Genomic DNA, 27,983 nt, shown 5'->3' on the forward strand with positions numbered 1-27,983 from the left:
AATGAGATTTGTTTCAGCATAACATGGGGGGAGTAGTGGGTATAAATGAAACAAGATTGGCCCTGAGTTGATGACTGAAGCAGGGTAATGAGTACGTAGCTGATATTATACTACTCTCTCTGGTTTTGTTTATATTTCAAACTTTGTGTAATAAAAAGTTTACAAGTTGAAAGAAGATACCATAAACAGGGTAAAAAACAAGTTACAAACTGGGAGAAAATATTTGTAGTATATAATTGGCAAATGATTAAAATACAGAATATATAATGGACTTCTAATAATAAAACTACAAGCAACCTGATAGGAAAAATTTTGCCACTGGGCAAAAGACATGAACAGGCTATTCAGAGAAAAGGAAATGAGTGTGTTTAATATGCATTTGAAAATATATTTATCTTCATTACTAATCAAGGCAATACAAAATCCAAAATAAAATAACATACAGTTTCAAGCTCACCAGATTGGAGTAATTTAAAAACTTTGATCACAGTTTAGCTAGAATGAAAACGCTTACACACGGAAGGTGCAGGAGGTAAATTTATAGAACCATTTGGAAAACAGTTTAGCATAAGTGAATATAAATCAACAATGGCATAATTTAGGAACAAGCAAATTCTCTCAGTGGTATTTACCCTAGAGAAAATATTGCACATGTGACCGGGAAACATCTGAAGTCATGTTCAGAGGAGTCTTGTTACATGCACATAGTCAGAGGGTTGGAGAAAGACATCTTGTTGTATTCATGTGATGTCATTCCATGAAGTGCTGATGAACTAAGCTTCACATATCAACAAGGATAACTCTCAAAACAGAAGGCTTAGCATAGGAAGCAAGTCACCAGAAATGGATATAGAATGATGCCACATATATAAACTGTGAACTTAGCAAAATATCTTAATGACGTATTCATATACATGTATGGCAACAACTTTAAACAGAAAAGTAAGGAAAATGATAATAACAACCAAGATAGTCATTCATATGGGAGAAGTTTTTTGTTTGTTTGTTTTTGTTTTTGGTTCAATACATTCAAAGAAAGATACACAGGGGCTTCAAATATATGAATAAACAAACTCCCATTTTAAAAATAAGCTAAATGGTGGTTTTTAAAAGGTTAATTCTATTTACTATAATAATAATAATAATAACAATGATAATTTAACATACCAGTTTCCCAAATTTAAAGGTAAAAAAGGAAGCAGGGATCCCTTGGAATTTATTTTGAAGCATTTTATGGACATCACAAAATCAGTATTTCTCAGGAGACACTATGGCCTAACATAATGTATTAGTCTAAAGAGTTTTTCCCTCATATACACAGTAGTGGTTCTTCTGGTAATAAAGCCGACTAGAGACACAGAAAAACTTCCCATTACAAATATGTTACAAGCCACGTATAAAGCGACCTTTAAAATGCGTAACTGAGTTTACGAAATAGCATGGGAAATCCCTGGGGGTAGAAGGAAGAGGGAGCTGAACCTGGGATCAGGGTCCCCCTTGGGCTGTTTACTGATGAACCGGGAAACACGGATCTCCACAGCTATGCAGGGACAGGAGACAATGTCACGAATCCACACAGGGAGAGAGAGGGTCAAGGATTCCACACAGAGCCAGTGCTCATGAGGACCAATGTCCCGGGCAAAAATTATGAGTTAGAAAAATCTGGCAAAGGAAGTTACCAGTGAAATTTCTCTGCTACTTCCTTGGCTTCTTCAGGGGAACAAAATCTTGCTTCCATGTTGGTTCGGAGCTCAAATGTATCCCACGCATAGAGTCCAGAAAAATCTAAACAAAACATCAATCTGAAAATTCCCCAGATTTGTGCCATATAATAGGAGGAAGAAAATCCAAATCCCCTCTGGATAAAAACTTCTCACCCAGGATGTTCAGTTTCCCTACGTATTAAAATTTGCCAACAGCAACCCATGATACAAAATTAGAAAATGCTAAAAGCAGCCATCAGAAACTAAAGTGGAATTATACTTCCATGGGTATCAGCTATTGGCTAATAGGTAGAGAAAATATTTTTAAATGTTTAAAGACATACAAAAGTTAATAAAATATGAACAAAATATGTAATTATAAACTATTACCCAGCAGATTTTTTAAAAAACAACTGACACTATTAGAAAGAAAAAAAATAAAATAAATGTAATACACTATTAAGTGGATGTATGAAATAGCAGTTTGCACACAGCTGAAGAGAGAATTAGTGAATTAGAATATTAGACTAACTTATTCAGGATGCAGTTTAGAGAATAAAGAGATGGAAAATATAAAAAAGATGATGAGATATAGAGAATAAAATAATAAAGGTTAACAAATACTGAATTGGAGTTTCACAAGTAGTGAGTGGGAGAAAGGAGAACAAGTATTTGAAGAGATAAAGACATAGAACTTGATGTGGATTGGATAAAGGATAATTTATGTGAATTGAGGCTTAACAGGACACATTATATATCAAGATGGATGCAGAAAGACTATCCATGTGTAGATACATTTCAGTGAAAATACAGAATACTTAACACTAATGTAAGAAATTAAAACTAGCCAGGAGTGGAGGGAATTTTCCTAAAGAGGACAATATCCAGAATAACTACATAATTCTCAATATCAACAACGAGGGCCAAAAACCAATAATAATTTCTTCAAAGTGTTGAGAGAAAATATCAGTCCACATGGAATATCTTTCAAGAAGATATGTTTCAAGAAAAAGTACAACATGATGATATTTTTAGACAAAAAGGAACAATGTACCTTGAATAGAACTTCACTAAAAGAATTTTCAAGGAATATAATTCAGGAAGAAGGAAAATAATACCAGAATAAAGGTCTGAGATGCAAAAAGAAATGGAAAGCCAAGAAATTCATAAACATATAAATGAATCCTACTGATGCAGATATAGGGAAAATTATCCTCAGTGTACTTCCTAGGTTGATCTATCTATCATCTATCTCAAGACTACTTTGTCATGACAGAAGATGTATAATCCCACATTAATCAACTGTTTTTCAGAGAGAAGATTCTGTGAAACATAAAATGGTTTCTAATGAGAGCGGAAACAGTCTTTCCCCAAGATATTTCTATGGCTGTTTTGTTAAACACTGACCTTCCTTCCCCCTTGTGTTTTTGCATAATTTTTAATATTTGTTTCTCAGTACTGATTAGCAAAGGACTGACTGTGCCATAGCCATTGGTCACAAGCATCCGGATACAGACCAGGATTGGGTCATCTGTCCACATCACGCCTACGGAAAACAAAATGATGAAGTCCACACAGTATATGATCACAAAAGAACTCGAAGGCAGCAGAATCGTCTGAGTAGCCCTTTTTCCTGGGGAGCTTCTTGGAGAAAGGCTTTTGCTGTGAAGATGCTGGGACTGCCACTTATGTCCGTACCGGAAAATCACATGTATCCTTTTGACAGGACCATGAACCCCACGAAGAAGACATCTCTGAATAACAGGAGTGTGAAAAATGGGCCCCTGTGGGTGCAGCTCAGGCAAAAAGGAGCAGTGCTCAGTGAAGAACAGACGTTGACCCAGGTCTCACTGGGCGTGGCCTGTCGTAGAGGAGCAGGTTGCTACAGATGGACACGCTTAGGACCCAAAAGAAGAGAAATAAACCCAGGATGGGATTGGGAGATTTAAGCTGGAAGTTAGCCAACCAGGAGCTGCTGGGGCTGACGGTGGTGGCCTGAAGCACTCTAGCGGCAGGCGGTACAAATGGAGAGGCCCCTCAGTGCCTTGCTAAGGAAGACAAGCGCCTTACAGTTGAAGTCAGTCTGAATGTCCTGTGCCCCCAAATGTCCAGAGACACCAAGAACCCCATGGTGAGGAGCATCACTGTAGGTACCACAGCCAAGTGGGTGCCAGTCACGTCAGTGAGCTAGGTGAAATGTGGGGGAAAAGAAGAAAGGTGTTTGCTGAGATCCCAATGCCAGCTTGGGGATAAAAGGCATTTTTTTTATAGCAATATAATTGGAATGTTTGTTCATCTTCATGGAAATGTTAAAGCAAATAATGTATTTCTGGAAAGAGAAACAAGAGATTCTGACAACAGCAGCATTGCCGTCGACATGCTTCCAATCATCACATCACCCTTTTCAACCTCTACAATCATTACTCTTTACCAAAAAGTAACGATTACCAAAACAATTCTGTATAAATATGACATCCTCTTATTCAACACTGAAGTTTCAACTCATTGCTCACTCCTGCAAGGAAATCAGGTTTTTGTATCTCCTGTCCACCTCGTCGTGGCGCTCACATCACAGCTTCTCTGTGAGACTGCAGTACCTGCCTTTAGGGCACAGCCTACCCTATTTAATGGGGAGCTTTGGTTTACTTTTCTATCTCCCCTGCAGGCTCCTCAAGGGCAGAGATGCTGTCTTATGCGTCTTTGGATCCACAGCATTTGGAGCACTGCTGCTTACATAACAATTGTTCACTAAAGCCTGGTGATGTAAATTTTGGACAAGGGGAAACAAGAATCTTCTGGTTAGACAATCCCAAAAGGACCATCTTGTGGTTTATTTAGGGACAAGCAGAACCGTGAGGGATTCGTAGTTTGCACCCTGGACCCACACAGCCTTTGTTTAAACCCAGAGTCCGCCCCTCACTAGCTGGGGGAGCACTATCACTCACTTAACTACTTTGATCTCAGTTAACAACCTGAGTAGAAGGGGGATAACAGCAGTACCTCCAGCACAGCATTGTTGGAGGAATGACTAAGTCAATCTATGAACAGCATTTAGAAAATGCCTGACATATGACACACTAAAAAGTGCTCGTTATTGATTTATTATTTATTGCCACCTAACGTCAGCTTGAGAGAGCGAATGGCGTGTATGGAGGATTTCATCGCTGAGAGAAGAAAGGACAGCACTGGCCTCCTTGACAGACTTTCACCCTTGGATGCTGGCAGTATTCTATCTTCTTTTATTTTCCAGTGTCCCCAGGAGATAGCTCTGGTGTTTCCCACATTCACAACCCATTCCAGGGAAATAGGGAGATGCCTGACAGGGTCTCCTTCTCAATGATCGGTAGTAAGAAATGCCGCATTTTATGTTCTCGTCTGTTCTCAGACCTGTGGATTAGACAGAATGCTTCCGCCGTGTGGATGATGCCGGGCATTTTTCACCTATGACGTCTCTCAGATACCCACCGAGGCCTGAGAGACACTGAGCTGGTGAGGAGGAGGAACCCACACCTTCAAGTTTCCTTTAATCGATCTGTAATATTTATCCAGAGTTCTGTGCTACAGGTTAACAATCACACTGAAGGACCACTGACTGACCTGAATTTAGGCATTTTACTCAATCTCTTTAATATAATCTACGCCTTAAAATTTTTGATCTTTATCCCACCACAAAAGTGCTCATATTTCCCTCAGAACCTCCATGTGAATAGTAAGAATGATGGAATAAATGATTCTAAAGATCTATTGTAGCTCTGATTTTGTCAATACATATACATTTCTAAGGGACACCAGAGCTACTGAGTCTGTGTCCTTGACGTAATGCTCACGAAACCACTGCCAACACCATGGCGAGAAACACCTGCACAGTCAAGGGAGGCTGAGAGTCCCTTCTGCAGGATAGACAAATGCCATGGGACCGAGGAGAAAGATGCTTATGTTTGTAGGAAGACAAAGATGCTTTCCTTTGTCTGTCAAACTCTTTTATGGAATATATTTTTACATTTTACATTTGTCTGTCAAACTCTTTTATGGAATATATCTTACATTTTTACACAAGAAAAGTGAGATGCCTTTGGGTTAAACAAATAACGCTGAATCCAATGAAAGGTGGAGCTAACATTCATTCTTGCTTCTGCAAAATTTACTACCCGAAGGCATTTATATGTGGCTTGTGAACAAGTAGGAGGAGGGAAATGGTACTGCAGATTTTCCCAAACACCGTCCCACTCCCTCCTGCCCAGGATCGTCCCTTTGTCTAGCACATCCATGCCGGTCACTTAGTGGTCTCCATTATCAGATCCACGGTATGGCAGTGCTTGTGTTCCAGTAACCCTTATTTTACTAAACAATGGCCCCAAAGTGCAAGAGCAGTGATGCTGGCAAATCGGATACTCTCTTACTATGTCTAATTTATAAGTTAAACTTTATCATAGTTATGTTTGTATATATAGGGTTCAGTACTATCCATGGTTTGAGGCATCCACCGGGGGTCTTGGAACATATCTTCCCCCACCCCCTTATGAGTGGGACTACTGAATCATATCCTTCTCCTTTAAAATCACTTAATGGAGAATACTCTTAGTTTACCTTATTTATACACCCCAAATTTGAAATTCGTGATAATTCAATGACTGGATTAAAATTCTACTTGGCCAATATTTTGGGAAGAAAGTTCTCAATGAGAACATCATCACTTGAAATTTGGGAGGAAGGAGCAGTGAAAAATCCTTTAGAAGATAACCTATTATTGATCAAAAGATAAAATATGCTTCTCTAAATTATTATGAACTTTTCTTATTTATTACAGAAAATTCAGTGAGACTACAACAAAGAAATTTCTTATCTTCGTCTAGAGGCTTTAATAAATTTAATGTAATGAAATATTTAAAAATAATATCTGGAATTAAATTCTACATCCTCTCCTCCATGATTATGAGTTAGTAAAGAATAACTCTAAGGTTAACATATCAGCTGGGAGAAGATGGTGATTCCAGATATATGTCAGATATCAAGGAAAAAAATTCCTCAACATAAGGAGACGTAAATTGTAGTCAGATAAATGGGCCCCTGTGGTTGTCTATGATAATATCCCTATGCTGAACCATGAAAAGTACCATGTTTTATTTTATCACAAATTTAAATTTATTCTACTATTTTAGTTGTCTCTTTACATCCTAGAATGTTTTAAAAAGCATAAAATGTGCCTAAGTTTCAAAGAATATGTGGTAGTGAGAAGGAAGACGAAGTCATTCTGATATAGATTAGCCAAGAACATTTTACAAGAATGCAATGTCAGTTTCTTGTAAATACATACTACACATTTTATTTGAAATTCTAAAAATCAGATTATATTAATAGAATTTTTAGTATTCAGATTTATCTCTGAGCTTGTGAATTACCAAAACAGGATATGAAAAGTTTTAAGTCATAGAAATAAATGTAAGCCTAGGAATTCCTGGCTTTTTGAAATAGTTTTACTTATGTGAGTCTTTATTCAAGAAGAATCACTCATGTAAGATAAGATTCACTAAATAATAATGCTATGAAAGTTCAAAGACGTTCTGTAGTGCATTTAGAGATAAATACCTGTGTCCTGGTTCTGATTCAGTGAAAGTCAGAATTTAGGATGCCTCCTCCACTTCCTCTTCCACTCAGATTTTTCGAGTCTGAAAAATCAAGAGACATTTATTCAGCTGGATCTCTGCAGTGAGTCAGTGTATTTGAGGTGAGGCTACCACGTGTGCTTATATGGAAAGACCCCTTTAGCTCATCTCTCCATAGACCAGTAATTTTGCTGTCGCATCTAAAATCTGACAGTACCTGTCATGTCATAGGGAAAGAGGGAGTCCCCAAAGTAAAAGAAAAACACTTCTTTCATTCTCAGAAAATGGTAAACAAGCAACATCTGGATGAAAACTTTTTTGTGTGTAGTTCTCAATTTCCAAGGCCAAATGAGCCTGGGTTTTTTATGAGGTGCCAATCATGGAAACTAAGTCCCCTCACATTGATCCAAAATTGATGGGGCTGGGTCTAAAATACAATGAAGTCTAAAAGCCATGCAATGTTATATGTGAACGGAAATACATTTTAAAAATGTACTTTTCTCAAGATTTCTTTGGTAATATATATTTGGTGTATATATGTATATATATATATATATTTGTTTGGTATACATATATATAATGAAATACTAATCAGCCATAAAAAGAATGAAATCCTACCATTTGCAACAACATAGATGGACCTTGAAGGTATTATGCTAAATGAAATAAGTCAGACGGAGAAAGACAAATACCATATAATTTTGTTACCTAACTAGGTTTGTTTGCCCAATGCATAGCAAGTCAAAATGCTGAGACACCAAGGTTTGCAAAGAGAGTGTTTATTTGCAAAGCAGCCAATCAAGGAGAACAAATCTCAAATCGACCTCCCGGGAAGTCAAGGGGCTCGGGGTACTTATGGGATAACAAAGAAGCAGGGGGGTCTGAGGCATGGGGGGTGTGGGGAGCGTGGGGAAAGGTGATTGGAAACAGCTGTGATAACCATGGTTCTTCGCAGGTATAGCTAAGCTACAGGCCTCTGTAGGTTCAAAAGGTCACCTAGAGGACACTCAGGCAGGCTGAGCTGAAGGGTCGGTGGTTTTATCCAGTCTTAACCAGCTCAGCTCGAACTAGCTGCAACTGACTGCAAGTTTCAAGGAAACAACTCGGGCAAAGATCTACGTGCTTGGAGGACATGCAAGTCTTAATAGGACCTTGATTAGTGAAGGCAGGTGAAATGGATTTAACCCATGGTTTCAATTTCACTTATATGTGGAATCTAAAAAGACAAAACAAACCAACAAACAAAATAAAACAAAAACTCACAGATGCAGAGGACAGAGGAGAAGGGGGGTGGGGTTGGTGAAACGGGTGAAGGGGTCAACTGTGTGGTGACGGATGGCAATTAGACTTGTGGTGGTGATCACGCTGTAGTGTATACATGTGTGGAGTTGTAATGCTGCACACCTAAAACATATATGTTTCAAAAATATATATTATATCTATTTCTTAGCTCTGTCTACTGAAACTAGCTAAAAGCAATGGCACCCCAGCATCAGTGAACAGAACTCACAGCCAGGTTTTGATTTCTAAATTCCCTGGTTTTGAGCAGGAAATACACAGATTGAACTGGGACATCCTGTGCCAAAAGGAAAGAAAGCCAGCATTCAAAGACTAATGGGATTGTCTCAGGTGGACATGGAGACGGATGAAAGGGGCTCCCACAGACCTAATCTGGGGAAATCTGAAGAGCATAAGGAAAATGAATATAATGAATCAACATTGAATATATATTTTCTGAGGTCCATATTAAAATAATTTCCATAAAAAGACATGAAAGAAAGGAAATTAACTGACCATAATTACATGTGACTATTACACCAGCTCTTTATATTTAAAATTAATAAGTAACGGAAAGTATTAGATATTTATGTTACCTTTTCAGAGTGAAATGTACTTCAGGATAACCAAACAGTCATTGCTATCAAGGAAAAGCTCTTAAAAATCAGTGCCATCTATAACCACTTGGCAATCTCTAAAGAAAGAGTTATTCAAGTTAGGGGCTCAAATGGGGCCAAAACCTCCAGCTGAAATGTGGATGGGAAACTGGAGAACCACGGCCCTCAGGCATCACAAGGCACATGGCCAGCTGCAAAGGGAGTGAACAGCTCTGGCTGCTACCACCCAGCAGAGCAATCCTAGCCCCAGAGTGTGGGGCAGCCAGATGCCACGTGGATTCCTCGTGTGAGGCATACACAGCCACCATGAAGCATTCTTGCTGAAGGGGTTTAGCTTGATCCAATTAAGGCTTTAGCTAGACCTTTAATTGTTTTATCTTCTTCCAGAAGATACAGGAGATTGATTATAGTAATTAGCTGTTATATTTTCATTATTAAAGAGAAAAACCATTATGGAAACCACATCAGCCAACTCTGTTCTTTGAGATAATTCTGCCAGCTCCTGGAGACTCCAGCTTAGCCCAGAGATGTGCAGACACTGGATGCCGGTCACCCGAGACTCTCTCCCTACCAGCGCAGTCATAGCATTAGAGAGTGCCTTACCTGTTAACTTTGGCTAGAAATTTAAGGGAAGCTAATGACTAGCCCTTGCCAAGTGCCCACTCTTGATTAACACCATTTTGAGGACAAAGTGGAATTGAATGGGCCAGAGTCGACCCACAGGCCTCTATCCTTCTTCTGGTAGCTTAGTGTCAGCCACAGCCAAGCCCCTGAAAAGGTGTCCCCCAGGAAGAAGGGTTATGTCATTAGAAACACTGAATAGCTACTTCTCCTACTCTGCTCAGCCACCCTATGTTTCATAATAATATTAAGCACAATTTATTTTAAATATTTAATGTGTACCAGCTGACCTCTTTACATGAATTATTTTGTGGAATTCCCACAAAAGCTTTGTCAGGTAAGCAAAAGTATTCTCATTTTATACATAATGCAATGGAAGTGAGATGGATTATTTAACAAACCATCAGATCATCTTCTCAAAAGGAAGGAGTAAAATCATTTTGAAGCAAATTTTCTTTGCTGTTTAAGAAATCACCAGTTATGGAAGTGTGAGTTAAGAAGTCCCTCTTGTTCAGTGGAAGAGTGTATCAAAATCCATGGGGACTTAAAGAACTGTTCCCTCCCTGAGGCCTTCTGTTCACTGATCCTTATAAAGAGAGTGGAAATTGTAAAAATGGACTTGGTTGACCTGCTGATTGGAAAGGGCCACCAAGACCTCAAAGGGAAACTAAAAAGAAGGTGGAGTTTGTGCAGGTAACCAAGGCTCTATACAAAGTCACCTGTGTTCACTGGGCGAGAGCTGGTCCGAGTTGTGTGTGGCCGAGCTGGGAATTCCCCTGAACCTGCTTTATTTATTTTATTAATAGACTTTATTTTTTATTGAGACATAATTGACATATAACATTATGTTAGTTTCAGGTATACAACATAATGATTCGATATATGTATATACTGTGAAATTATCACCACAGTAAGTTTACTTAACATCCATCACCATAATAGTTTCACATTTTTTTCTTGTGATTCTAAGATCTACTCTCTTAGCAACTTTCAAATATGTAATACAATATTATTAACTATAGTCACCATGCTCGACATTACACCCCCTGGATTTATTTATTTTATAACTGGAAATTTGTACGTTTTGACTCCCTTCACCAATTTTGCCCACCCCCACCCTCAACTCTAGCAACCACCAATTCAGAAAGCTCAGTGAATCCCACAAAGGATAAACCCAAGATTATTCACTCACAAATACTTAACAAACAAACTGCTGAAAACTAAAGGCAAAGAAAATATTCTGAAGTCAGTCAGAAGAAAATGATGCATTTTGTGTAGGGGAAACAATATTCAAATTACAGTACGTTTGTAATCCGAAACCATGAGGCTCAGAAGAAATTGGAACCACATTTATAAAGTGTTGGGGAAAAACCTCGCAATCCAGAATTTTAATTCTGGCAAAACATTTTTTGGAAATGAAGATGAAATAAAGACATTCTCATATGAAGGAAAACTAAGAGACTTCATTGTCACCAGGCTGAGTCTAAAAGAATTGCTAAAGGGAGTTCTTCAGAAAGAAGGGAAATGATATCAAAAGAATATTTGGAACATCAAGAAAGAAGAAAAAAAGATTCAGAAATGATACATATTGGTAAACTTAATAGACTATTCTTCTCTAGAATTTTTCAAAACATGTTTGATGGGGAAAAGCAAAAATTATAGCATTATCTGATAGGTTTTTCCATGTACATGGATGTAAGACTGAAGACAACTACAACATAAGGAGAGAAGGTAAAGTGACCTATACAGTGATAAGTTTTCTACATTCCACTTAAAGTGGTAAAATACTGATTTTAAATAGACTCTGAAAACTCAACTATGTATATTATAATCTCTAGAAAATCTACAAGAACAACTATGAAAATATAGTCAAAGACAGCAGTAGATAAATCAATATGGAATATGAAAAAAATGTAGAAATAACACAAAAGAAGACAGGACAGAGGAAACAAGAGGAACAAGAAGTAAGAGGAACAAACAAACAAAAAACAAATGAAAAAACATAAACCCTACCATATCATTAATTACAATAAATATCAATTGTCTAAAAACACCATTTAAAAACAGATTGTCAGAATAAAACAATCATGATCCAAATAATGTTGTCTACAAGAAACTGACTTCAAATAAAATTATATATATATGTATGTGTGTATATATATATATATATACACATATATATATAGTGAAAGGATGGAAAAAGATATACCATTCAAATACTAATGAAAAGAAAGCTAGATTCAACATACATTTGTAATAACAACTCTCAACAAAGTGAGTATAGAGGGAATATACCTGAACATAATAAAGCCCATATATGACAAGCCCACAGCTAAAATCATACAAAATGGTAAAAAGCTGAAAGCTATTCCTCTATATCAGGAACAGACAAGGATGCCCAGTCACCACTTTTGTTCCACATAGTATTGGAAATCCTTGCCAAAGCAAGTAGGCAAGAAAAAGAAATAAAAGGCATCCAAATGAAAAGGGAAGTAGTGGAACTGTCCCTATTTGTAGATGACAATATATTATGTATAGAAAACCCTAAAGACTCCACCAAAATACTGTTAGAACTAATAAATGAATTCAGTAAAGTTGTAGGACACAAAACCATTATACAAAAATCAGTTGTGTTTCTATACACTAACAACAAACTATTAGAAAGAGAAATTATGAAAACAATTCCACTTACAATTACATCAAAAAGCAGAAAATACCTAGAAATAAATTTAACTAAGGAGGTGAAAGATCTGCACACTGAAAATTACAAGACATTGATGAAAGAAACTGAAGACACAAATAAATGGAAAGATATTGTGTGATCTTAAGTTGGAAGAATTATATTGCTAAAACGTCCATATTACCCAAAGCAGTCTACATATTCAATGCAATCCCTATCAAAATTCCAATGGTATTTTCCACAGAAATAGAACAAAAAAAAAATCCTACAAACTGTATGGAACCACAAAACATTCCAAATAGCCAAAGCAATCTTGAGAAAAAACAAAGATGGAGACATCATGTTTTCTGATTTCAAACTATATTACAAAGCTATAGTAACCAAAACAGTCTGGTTTTGTCATTAAAAATAGACACATAGCTCAATGGAACAGAATATAGAGCTCAGAAATAAACTCATGCATATGTTGTCAATTAATTTACAACAAAGGAGCCAAGAATTTACACTGGAAAAAGGATAGTTTCTTCAAAATGGTGTTGCGAAACTGGACAGCCACATGCAAAAGGATGAAACTGGACCACTACCTTACACCACACACAAAAATCAACTCAAAATGGACTGAAGACTTGAACATTAGACCTGAACAATAAAACTCCTAGAAGAAAACATAGTGGTAAGCTACCTGACATTGGTCTTGGTGATTTTTTAGACATGACACCAAAAGCAACAAAAGCAAAAATAAACAAGTGGGACTATATCAAAGTAAAAAGCTTCCGCACAGCAAAGGAAACCATCAACATAATGAAGAGGCAACCTATGGACTGAGAGAAGATATTTGCAAATCATATATCTGATAAGGGGTTAATACACAAAATATATAAAGAACTCATACAACTCAACAGCAAAAAAAAAAAAAGCAAACAATCCAATTAAAAAATGGGCAGAAGATTTGAATAGACATTTTTCCAAAGAAGACATACATATGGCCAATAGGTACATGAAAAGATGCTCAACATCACTAATCATCTAGGAAATGTAAATCAAAACCACCATGGGATATCACCTCACACTTACTAAAATGGCTATTATCAAAAAGACAAGAAATAACAAACGTTGGCAAGGATGTGGAGTAAAGGGAACCTTTGTGCACTGTTGGTGGGAAGGTAAACTGGTACAGCCACTATGGAAACAGTATAGAGGTTCCTCAAAAAATTAAAAGTAGAACTACTGTATGATCTAGCAATTACTCTTCTGGGTATTTATCTGAAGGAAATGAAAACACTAACTTAAAAAGGTATTTGCATCTCCATGTTCATTGCAGCATTGTTTACAATAGCCAAGACATGGAAACAACCTAAGTGTCCAGTCACGGATGAATGGATAAATAAATGTCATATATATCTATAATCTATATATATTATATGTATTATAGATATATATAACATATATTATATATATATATTATTCATCCATAAAAAAGAAGGAAATGCTGCCATTTTTGACTACGTGGATGGACTTTGAGGGCTTTATGCGAAGTGAAATAAGTCAGACAGAGAAAGACAAACACCGTATGATGTCACTTATATGTGGAATCTAAAACAAAAACAAAAAAACAAATGCGAGCACATAGATACGGCAAACAGATTGGTGGTTGCCAGAGGCAGGGGGTGGAGGGGGGGCAAAATGCTTGAAGGGGTCAAAAGGGACAGACTTACAGTTTGAAGGTAAACAGGTCCTGGGGATGTGAGGTACAGCATGGTGACTCTAGCTAATAATACTGTGCTGCATATTTGAAAGCTGCTAAGACAGTAGGTCTTAGAAGTTCTCATCAAAAGAAAAAACTTTTATAACTATGTGGGGTGATGGACGTTAACTAGACTTATTGTGGTAATCATTTCACAATAGATACAAATAACAAATCATTAAGTTGTATACCTGAAACTAATATTATGTTATATGGCAATTATACCTCAATAAAAAAAGGTAGACTTGGATTAGTTGTAAATGTATATTGCAAACTCTAGGGCAACCACTAAAAAAGTAAAGAAGTGTAACTGATATGCTAAAAAAGGAGAGAAAATAGAATCATATAAAATGCTCAATGAAAACCAAAAAAAGGCAGAAAAAGTGTGGAAGACAAAAATAGAAACAAAGAACAAGGGCAACAAATAGAAAACAGTAACAAATACAGGAGATATTAATCCAACAGTATCAATAATCACTTTGAATGTTAATAGTCTGAATACACCAGTTAAACGACAGTGATTGGATCAAAAAAACAAAACCCAATTACATGTTGTTGACAAGAAACCTACTTTAATTACAGAGACACATATAGATTAAAAGTAAATGGATGGGGACTTCCCTGGTGGTGCAGTGGTTGAGAATCCGCCTGCCAATGCAGGGGACAAGGGTTCGAGCCTGGTCCGGGAAGATCCCACGTGCCGCGGAGCAACTAAGCTCGTGCGCCACAACTACTGAAGCCTATGCGCCTAGAGCCCACAAGAGAAGCCACCACAATGAGAAGCCCGCACACCGCAATAAAGAGTAGCCCATGCTCACCGCAACTAGAGAAGGCCCACGCACAGCAACGAAGACCCAACACAGCTGAAAATAAATAAATAAACTTATTTTTTTAAAAAAGTAAATGGATGGAGAAAAACATACCATGCTAACACTAATCAAAAGAAAGCCGGAGTAGCTATATTAATTTCAAAAAGAGCAGACTTCAAAGCAAGGAAAGTTATCAGGGATAAAGAAGGCATTACATGATGATAAAGGGATCATTTCTCCAAGAAGTCTCAACAATTCTTAACGCCATGTACCTAAAAATGGAGCATCAAGTTACATGCAGCAAAAACTGGTAGGGCTGCAAGGAGAAACAGATGAATCCTGCATAATAGTTGGAGACTTCAACACCCCCTTATCAGAAGTAGACAGATCCAGCAGGCAGAAAATCAGTTAGGACACAGTTAAACCCATCAATACTCAATCAACAGGATATAATTGACATCTATTGCTTCCATTGCCCATCTGTTCTTACATATTGTCTACTTTATCCACTAGAGCCCTTAGCATATTAGTCATAGTTGTTTTAAATTCCCAATCTAACTCCAACATCTCTGCCATGTATGCTTCTGATGCTTGATTTGTCCCTTCAAATTATGTTTTGATATGCCATGTAATTTTTCTTTGATAGCTGGACTAGATGTACCTGGTAAAAGGAACTGCTGTGGAGGAAAAACAGCGTCTTGGCAGTGTGAGTTTTTCCTTTTTTTCTCTCCCCCCGCTTTACAACTAACTGGATGTCCATAACCAAACCAAAGTGCCTCTGCACATTACGCCAGGACATCCAGGAGTTTCTACCACCTGTGCATCCAGCACGGCAGACAGGCCTTCAGTGGGGCTGTGGGTCCACGGGAGTTGGTGAGCCTGCCCCACACCCACTTTTCACACCAGGAAAAGGGAAACCTGGAGAGTGTAACACAGGGCACCATTCATGGGAGATGGAGAATCTGTGGAGGTCCATCCAACCCGATGGGAGAAAGTGGTGTGCCACCAGAGCAGGATAGAGATGAGTTTGGAGGAAGAGAAGACAGAGGAACTCACCAAGCAGGTCCCCCTCCCCAGGGTGACACTGTGAGGTACTGCGCTTTTTGCTGGTAACGGGGACAGCCGTGACCTCCCTGGCAGAGAAGTGGGATGCAAGAGCGGTGAGTGACTCACTGCCCGACTGAACACGCTGCAGCTGAAGGGACCCGTTTCTCTACAGCAGCACCTGGATTGCTGAGGATAGACCTCTGTGACAGGGATGGGGGTGGGGGAGTGAGAGGAGAGGGAAGGAGGAAGACGAAAATATCAAAGCGCATTGAAGGAATGCCATTTCCTGCTGTCTGCTCCAGGATTTCAGCAGGAGGTCCGCCTATGAACCTCTGGAGTCTCCCCTTCGATCCCCCAATAGAGCCAGGGCACCCACAGCCCCAGGTGCTGAGGCCACACCTCCTTTCACTCTGCTGCCACCTCTTTTTGCATGCTCAGGAGTACTGCTCTGAAAGCCAGAGCCAGTAAGAGAAACCAAAAACTTGAGCTATAGTGCCACCTTCTGAAATACAAAAGAAATGTTTCTAATTGCCAGCCTGTTGACCTGTAACAGCCAAAAAAGCCCAAATCCTTGACTAAGGAGAGTGTTTGCTACTTCGAATGTGAAAGCAGAGGTGCATATCCTCAAACACTATGAAGAATCAGGGTAATACATCATCAAAAAAGAAAATGATAATTCTCCAACCATTGAATTCAAAGGCATGGAGTACTGCAATCAAACTGATAAAGAATTCAAAATAGCTATTATGAAGAAATTCACTGAGCTACAAGCAAACTCAGAAAGGAATTCAATAAACTCAGGAATAAAATCAATGAGCAGAGGCGTTCTCTACTAAAGAGACTGAAATTTTAAAAAAGGAACCAAGCAGAAATTCTGGAGCTGAAGAATTCAGTGATTGAGACGATGCATACATTAGATACCATAGGTAATGCAGAACAGATGGAAGAAAAAATAAGTGACTTATAGGAATTTAGAAATGACTCGGTTGGAAGAGGAGAGAGAACTAAGATTTTTAAAAAGTGAAGACATTTTATGAGCACTATCAGTTTCAATCAGAAAAGAAAACATAAGAATAACTGGTGTACCAAAGGAGAAGATAGGGAGAAGGGGGCAGAGAGTTTACCTAAAGAAATTTTTAAAAATAAATAAATAAATATTTTAAAATATATATATATATATATATATAAAAGAAATAATAGCTGAGAATTTCCCCACCTGGAACATACAAGTCCACAAAACCAACAGACTATCCTATTACCTCAATGTAGAAAGATCTTCTCCAAGATATAATATAACATAGTATAACTGTCAAAAATCAATGGTAAATAAAGAATCTTAAAGGCAGCCAGGGGAAAAAAGAAAGTAACCTACAAGGGAACCCTCATGAGGCTATCAGCAAATTTCTCAGCAGAAGCTCTACAGTTCACAAGAAAATGCAATGACAAATTCAAAATGTTGAAAGATAAAAATTGCCATCAGTAATTCTTCGTCTCACAAAGTTATCCTTCAGATATGAAGGAGAAATAAAGGGTTTCCAGACAAACAAAAGCTGTGGGAGTTCACCACCTCTACACCTGCCTTGCAAGAAATGTTAAAAGGAGCTCTTCAAAACAATGTGAAAAGACATTAATTAGTGACACAAAACATATGAATGTAAACAACATGCTGGTTAAGGTGAAAAATAGACACTTAGTATTAGAAAAAGTAACTCTATTAGAATACTGTGTTAACCACTTAATTATAGTATAAAGTTTAAAGAAAAAGAACACTGAAAATAATTACAGTTATTATAATTTTAAAAATTCACAGCATAAAAAGAGGTAAATTGTGACATCAAAAATAAAAGGAGAGGAGTAAAAAGGTGGAGTCTTTATAGGTGAATGAAGATAAGTTGCTATCCGTAAAAAAGGGACTGTTTTATCAATGAGAAGTTTAATGTAAGCCTCATGGTAACCACAAAGCAAAAATCTAGAGTAGATTGACAAAACGTAGAAAAAGGGGAGACTGAGCATATCACCACGAAACACCACCAATTACAAAGGTAGGCAGAAACAGAGGAGAAAAGAAATGGTGGAGACACAAAACAACCAGAAGTCAAATGATAAGATGGCAAAAGTCAGTCCTTACATATCAATAATCACTTTAAGTGTAAATGGATTGAATTTACCAATCAAAAGGCATGGAGTGGCTGAATAAGAAAAATAAGAACCCACTATATGATGTCTATGGGAGACTCATTACAGCTGTCAAGACATACATAGGCTCAAAGTGAGAGAATGGAAGAAGACATCCTAGCCAGTGGGAACCAAAAGAAAGTGGGGACAGCCATAATAATATCAGACAAAATAGACTTCAAACTGATAGTAGTAACAAGAGACAAAGAAGGTCATTACATAATGATAACAGGGGCAATATATCAAGAACATATATCAACCATAAATATATATGCACCCAACATTAGAGCACCAAAATATATTAAGTAAATACTAACAGATCTGATGGAGAAATAAACAACAATACAATAACAGTAGAGGACTTCAATATCCTACTGTCAGCAATGGATGAATCATCCAGACAAAAAAATCAACAAGGAAACCTTGGAATTGAACCATATTTTAGACCAACTGGACTTCACAGATATATATAGAGCATTCCATCCAACAGCAGCAGAATACACATTCCTTTCAAGTACACATGAAACATTCTCCAGGATAGAGCATACGATAGGACACAAAATAAATCTTAGCAAACTTAAGACTGAAATCATACCAACTATCTTTTCTGACCACAATGGGTATGAAACTAGAAACCAACAGCAAGAGAAAAGCTGGAAAATCTACAAATATGTGGAAATGAATAACACACTTCTGAACAAATAATAGGTCAATAAAGAAATCAAAAGAAAAATAAAATATCTTGAAACAAATGAAAATGGAAACACAACATATCAAAACTTACAAGATGCAGCAAAAGCAGTTCAGAGATGAAAGTTTATAGAGATAAATGCATATACTGATATATTCAAAAGATCTCAAATAAACAACTTAACTTCACATCTTATAACAATAGAAAAAGAACAAATTAAGCCCAAAGTTAGCAGAAGGAAGGAAATAATAAAGATCATAAAGGAAATAAATGAAATAGAGACCAGAAAAAAAAGACAAGACCAATGAAACTAAGAGTGGGTTTTTTGAAAAGATAAACAAAATTGGAAAACCTTTAGTTAGACTCACCAAGTAAAAAAGAAGACTCAAATAAATAAAATCAAAAATGAAAGAGGAGACATTACAACTGATACTGTAGAAATACATAGGGTCATAAGAGACTACTATGAACAATTATATGCCAATAAATTAGAAAACCTAGAGGAAATGGATAAATTTCTAGAAACACACAACCTACCAAGTCTGAATCAGGAGGAAATAGAAAATCTGAACAGATCTATAATGAGTAAAGACATTGACTCAGTACTCAAAAACCTCCCCACACAGAACCCCAGGACCAGATGGCTTCACTGGCTAATTCTATGAAACATTTAAAGAGGAATTAACACCAATTCTTTTCAAAAACTTCTGAAAAATTGAGGGGGAGGGAACAATTCCAAACTCATTCTACAAGGCCAGCACTATCCTGATATCAAAGCCAGATAATAACACAAAAGAAAAAAAACTATAAACCAATATCCCTGATGAATAGAGATGCAAAAATTCTCAGAAAATATTAGCAAACTGAATTGAACACTACATTGAAAGTATTACACACCATGACCAAATGGAATTTATCCCTGGGATGCAAGAATGTTTCAACATATGAAAATTAATAAATGTAGTATATCACATTAATAACATGAAAGATAAAAACCACATAATCATCTTGATAGATGCAGATAAGGCACTTGACAAAATACAACATCTTTCATGATTAAAAACCCTCAAAGAGGACTTCCCTGGTGGTGCAGTGGTTAAGAATCTGCCTGCCAATACAGGGGACATGGGTTCGAGCCCTGGTCTGGGAAGATCCCACATGCTGCAGAGCAACTAAGCCTGTGTGCCACAACTACTGAGCCTGCACTCTAGAGCCCAAGAGCCACTACTACTGAAGCCCGCACACCTAAAGCCCACGCTCTGCAACAAGAGAAGCCACCACAATGAGAAGCCCGCACACTGCAACGAAGAGTAGCCCCCGCTCGCCGCAACTAGAGAAAGCCTGCGCACAGCAACAAAGACCCAACTCAGCCATAAATAAATAAATTAATTAATTAATTTTAAAAAAAACGACCCTCAAAGATTGGATACAGAAGGAACATACCTCAACATAATAAAGACCATTTATGACAAACTCACAACTAACTATACTCAATGGAGAAGAATTGAAAGCTTTCCCTCTAAAATTAGGAACAAGACAAGGATACCCACTCTCACCACTCTTATTCAATGTCCTACTGGTAGTCCTAGCTAGAGCAATTAGGCAAGACAAAGAAATAAAAGGCATCAAAATCTGAAGGGAAGAAGTAAAATTGTTGCTATTTGCAGATAATATAATTTTGTATATGGAAAATCCCAAGACTCCACCAAAAACTGTTGGAACTAATCAATGATTTCAATAAAGTTGCAGGATATAAAATCAACATATAGAAATGAGCTGCATTTCTATACACTAATTATGAAATATCTGAAAAAGAAGTAAAGAAAATTATCCCATTCACAATAGCATGAAAAACAATACTTACAAATGAATTTAACCAAGGAAGTGAAATGTCTGTACATTGAAAACTACATTTTTTTTCACTACTTTGTTGAAAGAAATAGAAGATACAAACAAATGGAAAGACATCCCGTGTTCATGGACCAGAAGAATTAATATTATTAAAATGACCATAACATTGAAAACCATCCGTAGATTCAATGCAATTTCCATCAAAATTTTAATGGCATTCTTCACAGAAAAAACAATCATAAAATTTGTACTGAACTACAAAAGACCTCAAATATCCAAAGCAATCCTGAGGGGGAAAAAAACAAAGCCAGAGGTATCACACTCCTGATTTCAAACTATACTTCAAAGCTATAGTAATTAAAACAGTACGGTACTGAGGAAAAAAACCACAGATCAATTGCCTATAACAAGAGCCCAGAATTAAATTAAATTCCTGCTAATACAGTCAACTAATATTCAACAAGGGAACCAAGAACATTCAATGGGGAAAGGATAGTCTCTCCAAAAAATGATTTTGGGAAAACTGGATAAACACATGCAGAACAATGAAATTGGACCCTTATTTTACAGCACTCACAAAAATTATCTTGAAACGGACAGAGACTGAAATATAAGACTGATACTGTAAAACGTCTAGAAGAAAACATAGGGAAGAAACTCCTCAATATTGGTCTTGGCAATTTTTTGGATATGACACCAAAAGCACAAACAATAGAAGCAAAATTTTTAAAATGGGATTACGTTAAACTTAAAAGCTTCCTCACAGGAAAAGAAAAAATTAATGAAATTAATAAAATGAAAAGGCATCCTACAGAATGGGAGAAAATTTTTGCACACCATACACAGTCCTCCATATCTGTGTGTTCTGCATCTTCATATTCAACCAACCTCAGATCAAAAATCTTTGAAAAAAATTCCAGAGAGTTTCAAAAAACAAAACTTGAATTTGTCACATGCTGGCAACTACTTACATAGCATTTACATTGTATGATGTATTATAAGTAATCTAGAGATGATTTAAAGTATATGGGAATATGTGTGTAGGTTATACACAAATGCTACACCATTTTATATAAGGGACTTGAGCATCTGTGGATTTTGGTATCCATGGGGGGTCCTGGAACCAATCTTTCAAGGATATTGAGGGAAGACTGTATCAGATAAGGAGTGAATATTTAAAATATATAAAGAATGCATAACAACAACGACAAATCCAATTGAAAAATGCACATAACTAAATAAATAGACTTTTTTCTAAAGACATCCAAACAGCCAACAAGTACTTGAAAAGACGCTCAACATCACTAATCATCAGGGAAATGCAAATTAAAATCACAATGAGATATCACCTTACAGCTGTTAAAATGGCTATCATCAAGGAGAAAAGAGATAACAAGTGCTGACAAGGATGTGGAAGATGGTACAAAGTTGGTAGGAATGCAAATTGGTTCAATATAGAGTTTCCTCAGAAAGTTCAAAATAGAGCTATTACATGATCTAGCAATTCCACTTCTAGGTAAATACCCAAAGGAAATGAAAACAGGATTTCAAAGAGCTATATGCACCCCCATGTTCTTGCAGCATTTTTTATTCAGACATGAGAAAGGAGGACATCCTGCCATTTGTGACAACATATTTGTTTAATTTTTTCATTTCCTTCATGTTTATTACTTGCTTTACTTTATTGTTTCCTCATTTTCATTTCAACTGCTTTTTTGTTCAAGGTGTTCATTTCACTTTCTTTTCCTTCCTAATAAAGAATTTCTATTGTCAGTTTCCATATATTGTTACATTTCCTTTCCCTGATCTTGTAATCAAGCACTCTGTACCAAATATTTCTCAGGGTAAGATGCTCAAATTCCCTTCTATTTCCTTGAACACAAATAAGATAGATCTTTCCAATATTCTTATTTTATTTTATTTTATATTTATTTATATTTATATAAATTTGTTTGTAATTTGTTTCTGTCTGACTTATCTCATTTAGCATAATGTGTTAAGCACATTATGCTAAGTGAGATAAGTCAGAAAGTAGAGTACTGAATGATATCACTTATATATGAAATCTAAGAAAGCCAGACTCATAAAAACAGTAAAATGATGGTTACCAGGAGACAGGGGTGGGTGGACAGGACAGATGTTTAAGGGTACAAAGTTAGAATGAGTAGTAAATAAACTCTAGTGATCTAATGCACAGTACAGTGAATATAGACAACGATATTGTATTATAGTCATCAAATGTGTGAATCCACTAGAAATGTGGTTGCGAGGTATGAGAGGAGGGGAAGCATTCTCTATTTCTATGATTAGGTCGCAATCTTTCAGCGAGCCCATGCCTCTGGGCTGTGAACTTCACAATTGTTTCTCAGTTTTTTTCTCCCCCTTAAGGTGGGACAGAATGGCTAGAGAGAGCTGGAGTTGGGTATTCCCCTTACCTGGGTCAGTTAGGCTCTGATAATACCCCAGTTTAGCCACCGGTTAACCAGGTTCCTCTGAGGGCTGGGTTTGTAAAGAAGAACAGAGTGCTCTAGTTTATTTTAAAATGGTTCCTTTTCCCCTCCTCCTCCAGGAAGCCAGAGGGGATTTTTCTTTGATATTAACTGTGGGAATACAGTGGAGCTCCTGAAGGTAAATCTCCCAATATCGTGTCTCTCCACCACCACCACCAAGGACTGAGTCCCCCTGGAGTTTTTAACTCTCTGAGTTGTCCACACTGAATCTCCAGCAATCCTTTAATTACAGTTCAGGTCTTCCTACCCTGGCACTGGCTCTTGCAGCAATTTCCACTTGTGAGCCTCTGCTTTATTAATCCATGTCTTCCTGTATTTGCCTGTCTCTCCAACCTTGGGGGCTGTGGTTTACCCTGTGTCTTCCCTTCTCAATTGGATCCAAGATGAGTTAATGGTTTTTCAATCTGTTGAGCCATTTATTTGTTAGAATGGAGCGGCGACTTCCAAGCTCCTTACATGCAGAACCAGAAACCGGAAGTCCCGTAAACCCATTTGTTTTAAATGAAGTATAGTTGATGTATAATATTATATGTTTCAGGTGTACAATATAGTGATTCACAATTTTTAAAGGTTATACACCATTTATAGTTACTATAACATATTGGCTATATTACCTGTGTTGTACAATATGTCCTTGTAGCTTATTTTATACATAAGTTTGTACCTCTAAGTCCCCTACCCCTATATCGCTTCTACCCCCTTCCCTCTCCCCACTGGTAACCACTAGCTTGTTCTCAGTATCTGTTAGTCTGCTTCTTTTTTGTTATATTCACTAGTTTGTCCTATGTTTTTAGGTTCCACATATAAGTGATGTCATACAGTATTTCTCTTTCTCTGTCTGATTTATTTCAATTATCATAATACTCTCCAAGTCCATCCATGTTGTTGCAAATGGCAAAATTTTCAGTCTTTTTTTTATGGCTGAGTGGTATTCCACTGTGTATATATACCACATCTTGTTTATCCATTCATTTTGTTAAACCTTTTTAAAATCCTAACATCGGTGATTTGTTTTTTCTTTTTTGTTGATCAACGTAGCTAAGACTTTGTAATTTTTGATCTTGGAAAACAGCTTTTAGCTTCATTAATTTTTTCTATAATTGTCAGATTATTTTTCTTTCCTTCCTAGGTATATTGTTTTTATGGATTTCTATTCAAGTTGCTTGTGGTAAGAGAAAACAACTCTGTATAGTTTTGTTTCTCTTAAATTTACTGTGGCTTGTTTTATGTCCCAGCATTATCTTGATGTACCATGAGCATGAAAAAAATATTCTATAGTTTTGGGATGTAGGTCTCCGTATTCGATAATTAGAGCAAGGTCATTGATAGTGTTGTTCAAACTACTATGTCTTTTCTGAATTTTTCTACTATTAATTTCTGAGAGAGGGGTGTTAAAATCTCCCACCATGACTGTATTTCTCTCTCTTGATTTCTCTCAATTTTTGCATCATGCATTTGAGGTCATATGCACAGGTGAATACACGTTTACATTTGTTATGTCTTCCTGATAAAGTTTTGCCTTTATCATTGGGAAATATCTCTCTTGTTATCATAAATGCTTCATCTTTATGTTTACTTTATCTGGTATTAAAATAGCAACTTGAGATTTCTTATGCTTACTCTTTAAATGGTGTTATCTCTTTTACTCCATATTTAATATTCCTATTTTAGAAAACATATAATAGGGACTTTTTTTTTATCTACCATGTCAATCTTTGCCTTTTAATCTGACAGTTTAGGTTATCAACATTTTATGTAATTATCAATATGGTTGGACTGAGATCTATCATTTTTCTTTATTTGTTTCTGTGTGTCCCCTATGGGTGTTGCTGCTCCTGCTGCGGTTCTTCTTCTTCTCCTTCCCTTTCTCCTTCTTTTCCTGCTTGCTTTTGAATTATTTGAATAATATCAGTATTCTAATTTATCAATTGGAATTTTGGTGATATGTCTTTGAATTATTTTCTTCATTATTACCTAAGAAAATTAATGTATATATCTTAACTTTTCATGATCTACCTAGAATTAATAATAGTACCAATTCATATAAACCACCAAATTTTTAATATCATATAGGTTCATTTACACCACCATCATTGTTATAGGTAGTACATTTGCACACAGAAAATCCCCAGTCCAAGTGTTAGAAATTTTGCCTTAAACAGTCATGTGTATTTTAAAGAAAATCTAAGAAGGAATAAAAGTAGTGTTTTCTTGTTACCCATACATTTACCATTTCTGTGCTATCCTTTAAGTCCTAAAGATCCAAGTTTCCCTCATCCTTCAGAATGAAGTACTTTATTTAGCATATCTTGTAGAGTAGATATGCTTGCAAATACTTCTTTAAGTTCTACTTCAGTTGAGGATACTTTTGCTGCATATAATGTTCCGGGTTAACAGGTTTTTTTGTTTTGTTTTGTTTTGTTTCCTTATAGCACTTTAAAGATATTTTCACTGCATTCTGACATCCATTGTTACTGATGAAAAACCCATGGTCATTCCAATCATTGTTTTCCCACTTTTAATGTATCCTCTACCTCTGGCTGCTTCCAAGATATTTACATCTTTGGGTTTTAGCAGTTTTATTATGATCTATCTAGGCTTGGTTTTCTTTGAATTTATCCTGTTTGGGGTTTGCTGAACTTCCAAATTGATAAATCTATGTCACTTGTCACATTTGGGTAGTTTTCTTTTTTTCAAATATTTTTCCCTTTTCCTTCTCTCTTATCGTAACACCAATTACATATACCTTAGACCTTTAGATATTGTCTGGTAGGACCTCGAAGCTCTGTCCATTTCTTTCAGTCCATTTTCTCTTTTTCTCTACTGGTCTTTCATCAAGTTTGTTGATTATTTTCTCTGTCATCTCCATTCACTATTGAGACTATCAAGGAAGATTTTAATTTGGTTGTAAGATATTTCAGTTCTAAATTTTCCATTTGGTATTTTTTTATAATTTCTATTTCTCTACGGAGAAATCCTATCTTTTCATTCATTTTTTAGTGTATTTTTCTTGCCTTATGGATCACATTTATATTCTATATTAGAAATATATCATATAAATATTTACAATATAAATAAATATATAACATATGTTATATTTCTAACTTATAACAGCTTCTTTGAGTCTAGGTTTGGCTTCTATGTATTTATTATACCTTAGTATTGGTCACATTTTCCTGGTTCTTTATATGTTGAGTAATTTTGAATTGTATCTTGGACTTTTAAATATTATGCTATGTTTTTAGTCCTGTTACAGTCCTCTGGAGAACGTCCATGTTTTTGTTTTAGAAGGCAAACTGAAAGTTCTGTTTCATCTTCTGTTTGTGTTTGTTCCAATCTGAGCTGTGTTGGTTTAGGTCTGTTCAGTATGTGTACTGGGTTACGCCGAGACTTGTGCAAGGACATACACAGAATTAGAAAGGCCCTTCTCTGGTTCTCTTCCCTCTGGGATTCCCTCCAACAGTCTCTGGCCCTCACAGGCCCCTTTTCCTGGCTCCACTGGCCAGAAGTATATGATTTCTATTAACATTGCCATGTAAATTCATGAGATTTTTAGAAGTCCATGTGAGAAAAGAAATGGAAAATTGCTACCTATGTAGGATGCATCTCCAAGTTCTGACTTCTTCCACAATTGGCCTGTTTTTGTTTACTTTTCAGAGTCCTCAGGTAGTTTTTTTTTTTTTTTTTTTTTAATTTATCTATTTATTTTTGGCTGCGTTGGGTTTTCGTTTCTGTGCGAGGGCTTTCTCTAGTTGCGGCAAGCGGGGGTCACTCTTCATCGCGGTGCGCGGGCCTTTCACTGTCGCGGCCTCTCTTGTTGCGGAGCACAGGCTCCAGACGCGCAGGCTCAGTAGTTGTGGCTCACGGGCCTAGTTGCTCCGCGGCATGTGGGATCTTCCCAGACCAGGGCTCGAACCCGTGTGCCCTGTATTGGCAGGCAGATTCTCAACCATTGTGCCACCAGGGAAGCCCCCTCAGGTAGTTTTGAAAAAATATTTTGTCCAAATATTTCAGCTGTAATTAACAAGAGGAATGGGTTCCACTGGTCTAGAACTGGACAGTAGTTTTTAATTTCAATTTCTAAAAATTTCATTTCATGTCTAGAATTTTCATAAGTCCTTTTTTATTTCTTTAATATATGTCATGTTTATATTACATTTGTGGTTATTCCAATATCTGCAGTTTTGGAGACAATTTTTTCCTCTTTAATTTCTACAGAAATTAGATTTTGTAAAAATCTGCAATTTTAGATTTTGGCCCTATAAACTTATTTTAATCCAAGGAACTTTTTGAGAATGAATTTTCTTTTGCTTATCACCTAGAAAAATAATATTCAATTATGTGCATGAGGAACATGATTCTCAGACTCACATCACACAAATAAAGTATTGCAGGGAAAAAATTGTGAGAAATCTTGACTTTGTGATATGTGTATTCTGCATTGCTTCTGTAGTGTGCTCTGTAATAATAATGATAATTTTAATGACTTGATTTCCTTTTTAAAAACTGAAATAACAGCAGAATTTGATATTGTAATCATCATGCTATTAAAAAGGATATAGCAATGGTTAAAATTATTGACCTTCTGGTTTCCAAAGCTGACATATGGGATTAAACGTTGGAATTCATGTTCTATTCTGCCTTCCTCTATGTA

At 36.6% G+C, this 27,983-nt stretch overlaps 1 long non-coding RNA gene across 2 annotated transcripts in view; it reads right to left on the reverse strand.

Annotated features, from left to right (window-relative positions):
- Positions 1–27,983, reverse strand: part of LOC133094856 (uncharacterized) — an 85,580-nt gene that overhangs the window by 24,769 nt on the left and 32,828 nt on the right. For both annotated transcript variants that reach the window (XR_009701518.1, XR_009701517.1), the window contains exon 2: positions 7,290–7,369. This is a non-coding gene — a long non-coding RNA (uncharacterized LOC133094856). The remainder of the gene's footprint in view (positions 1–7,289; positions 7,370–27,983) is intronic.

The sequence above is a fragment of the Eubalaena glacialis genome, chromosome 7 (genome assembly GCF_028564815.1).
Source record: "Eubalaena glacialis isolate mEubGla1 chromosome 7, mEubGla1.1.hap2.+ XY, whole genome shotgun sequence".
Classification (NCBI taxonomy): domain Eukaryota; kingdom Metazoa; phylum Chordata; class Mammalia; order Artiodactyla; family Balaenidae; genus Eubalaena; species Eubalaena glacialis.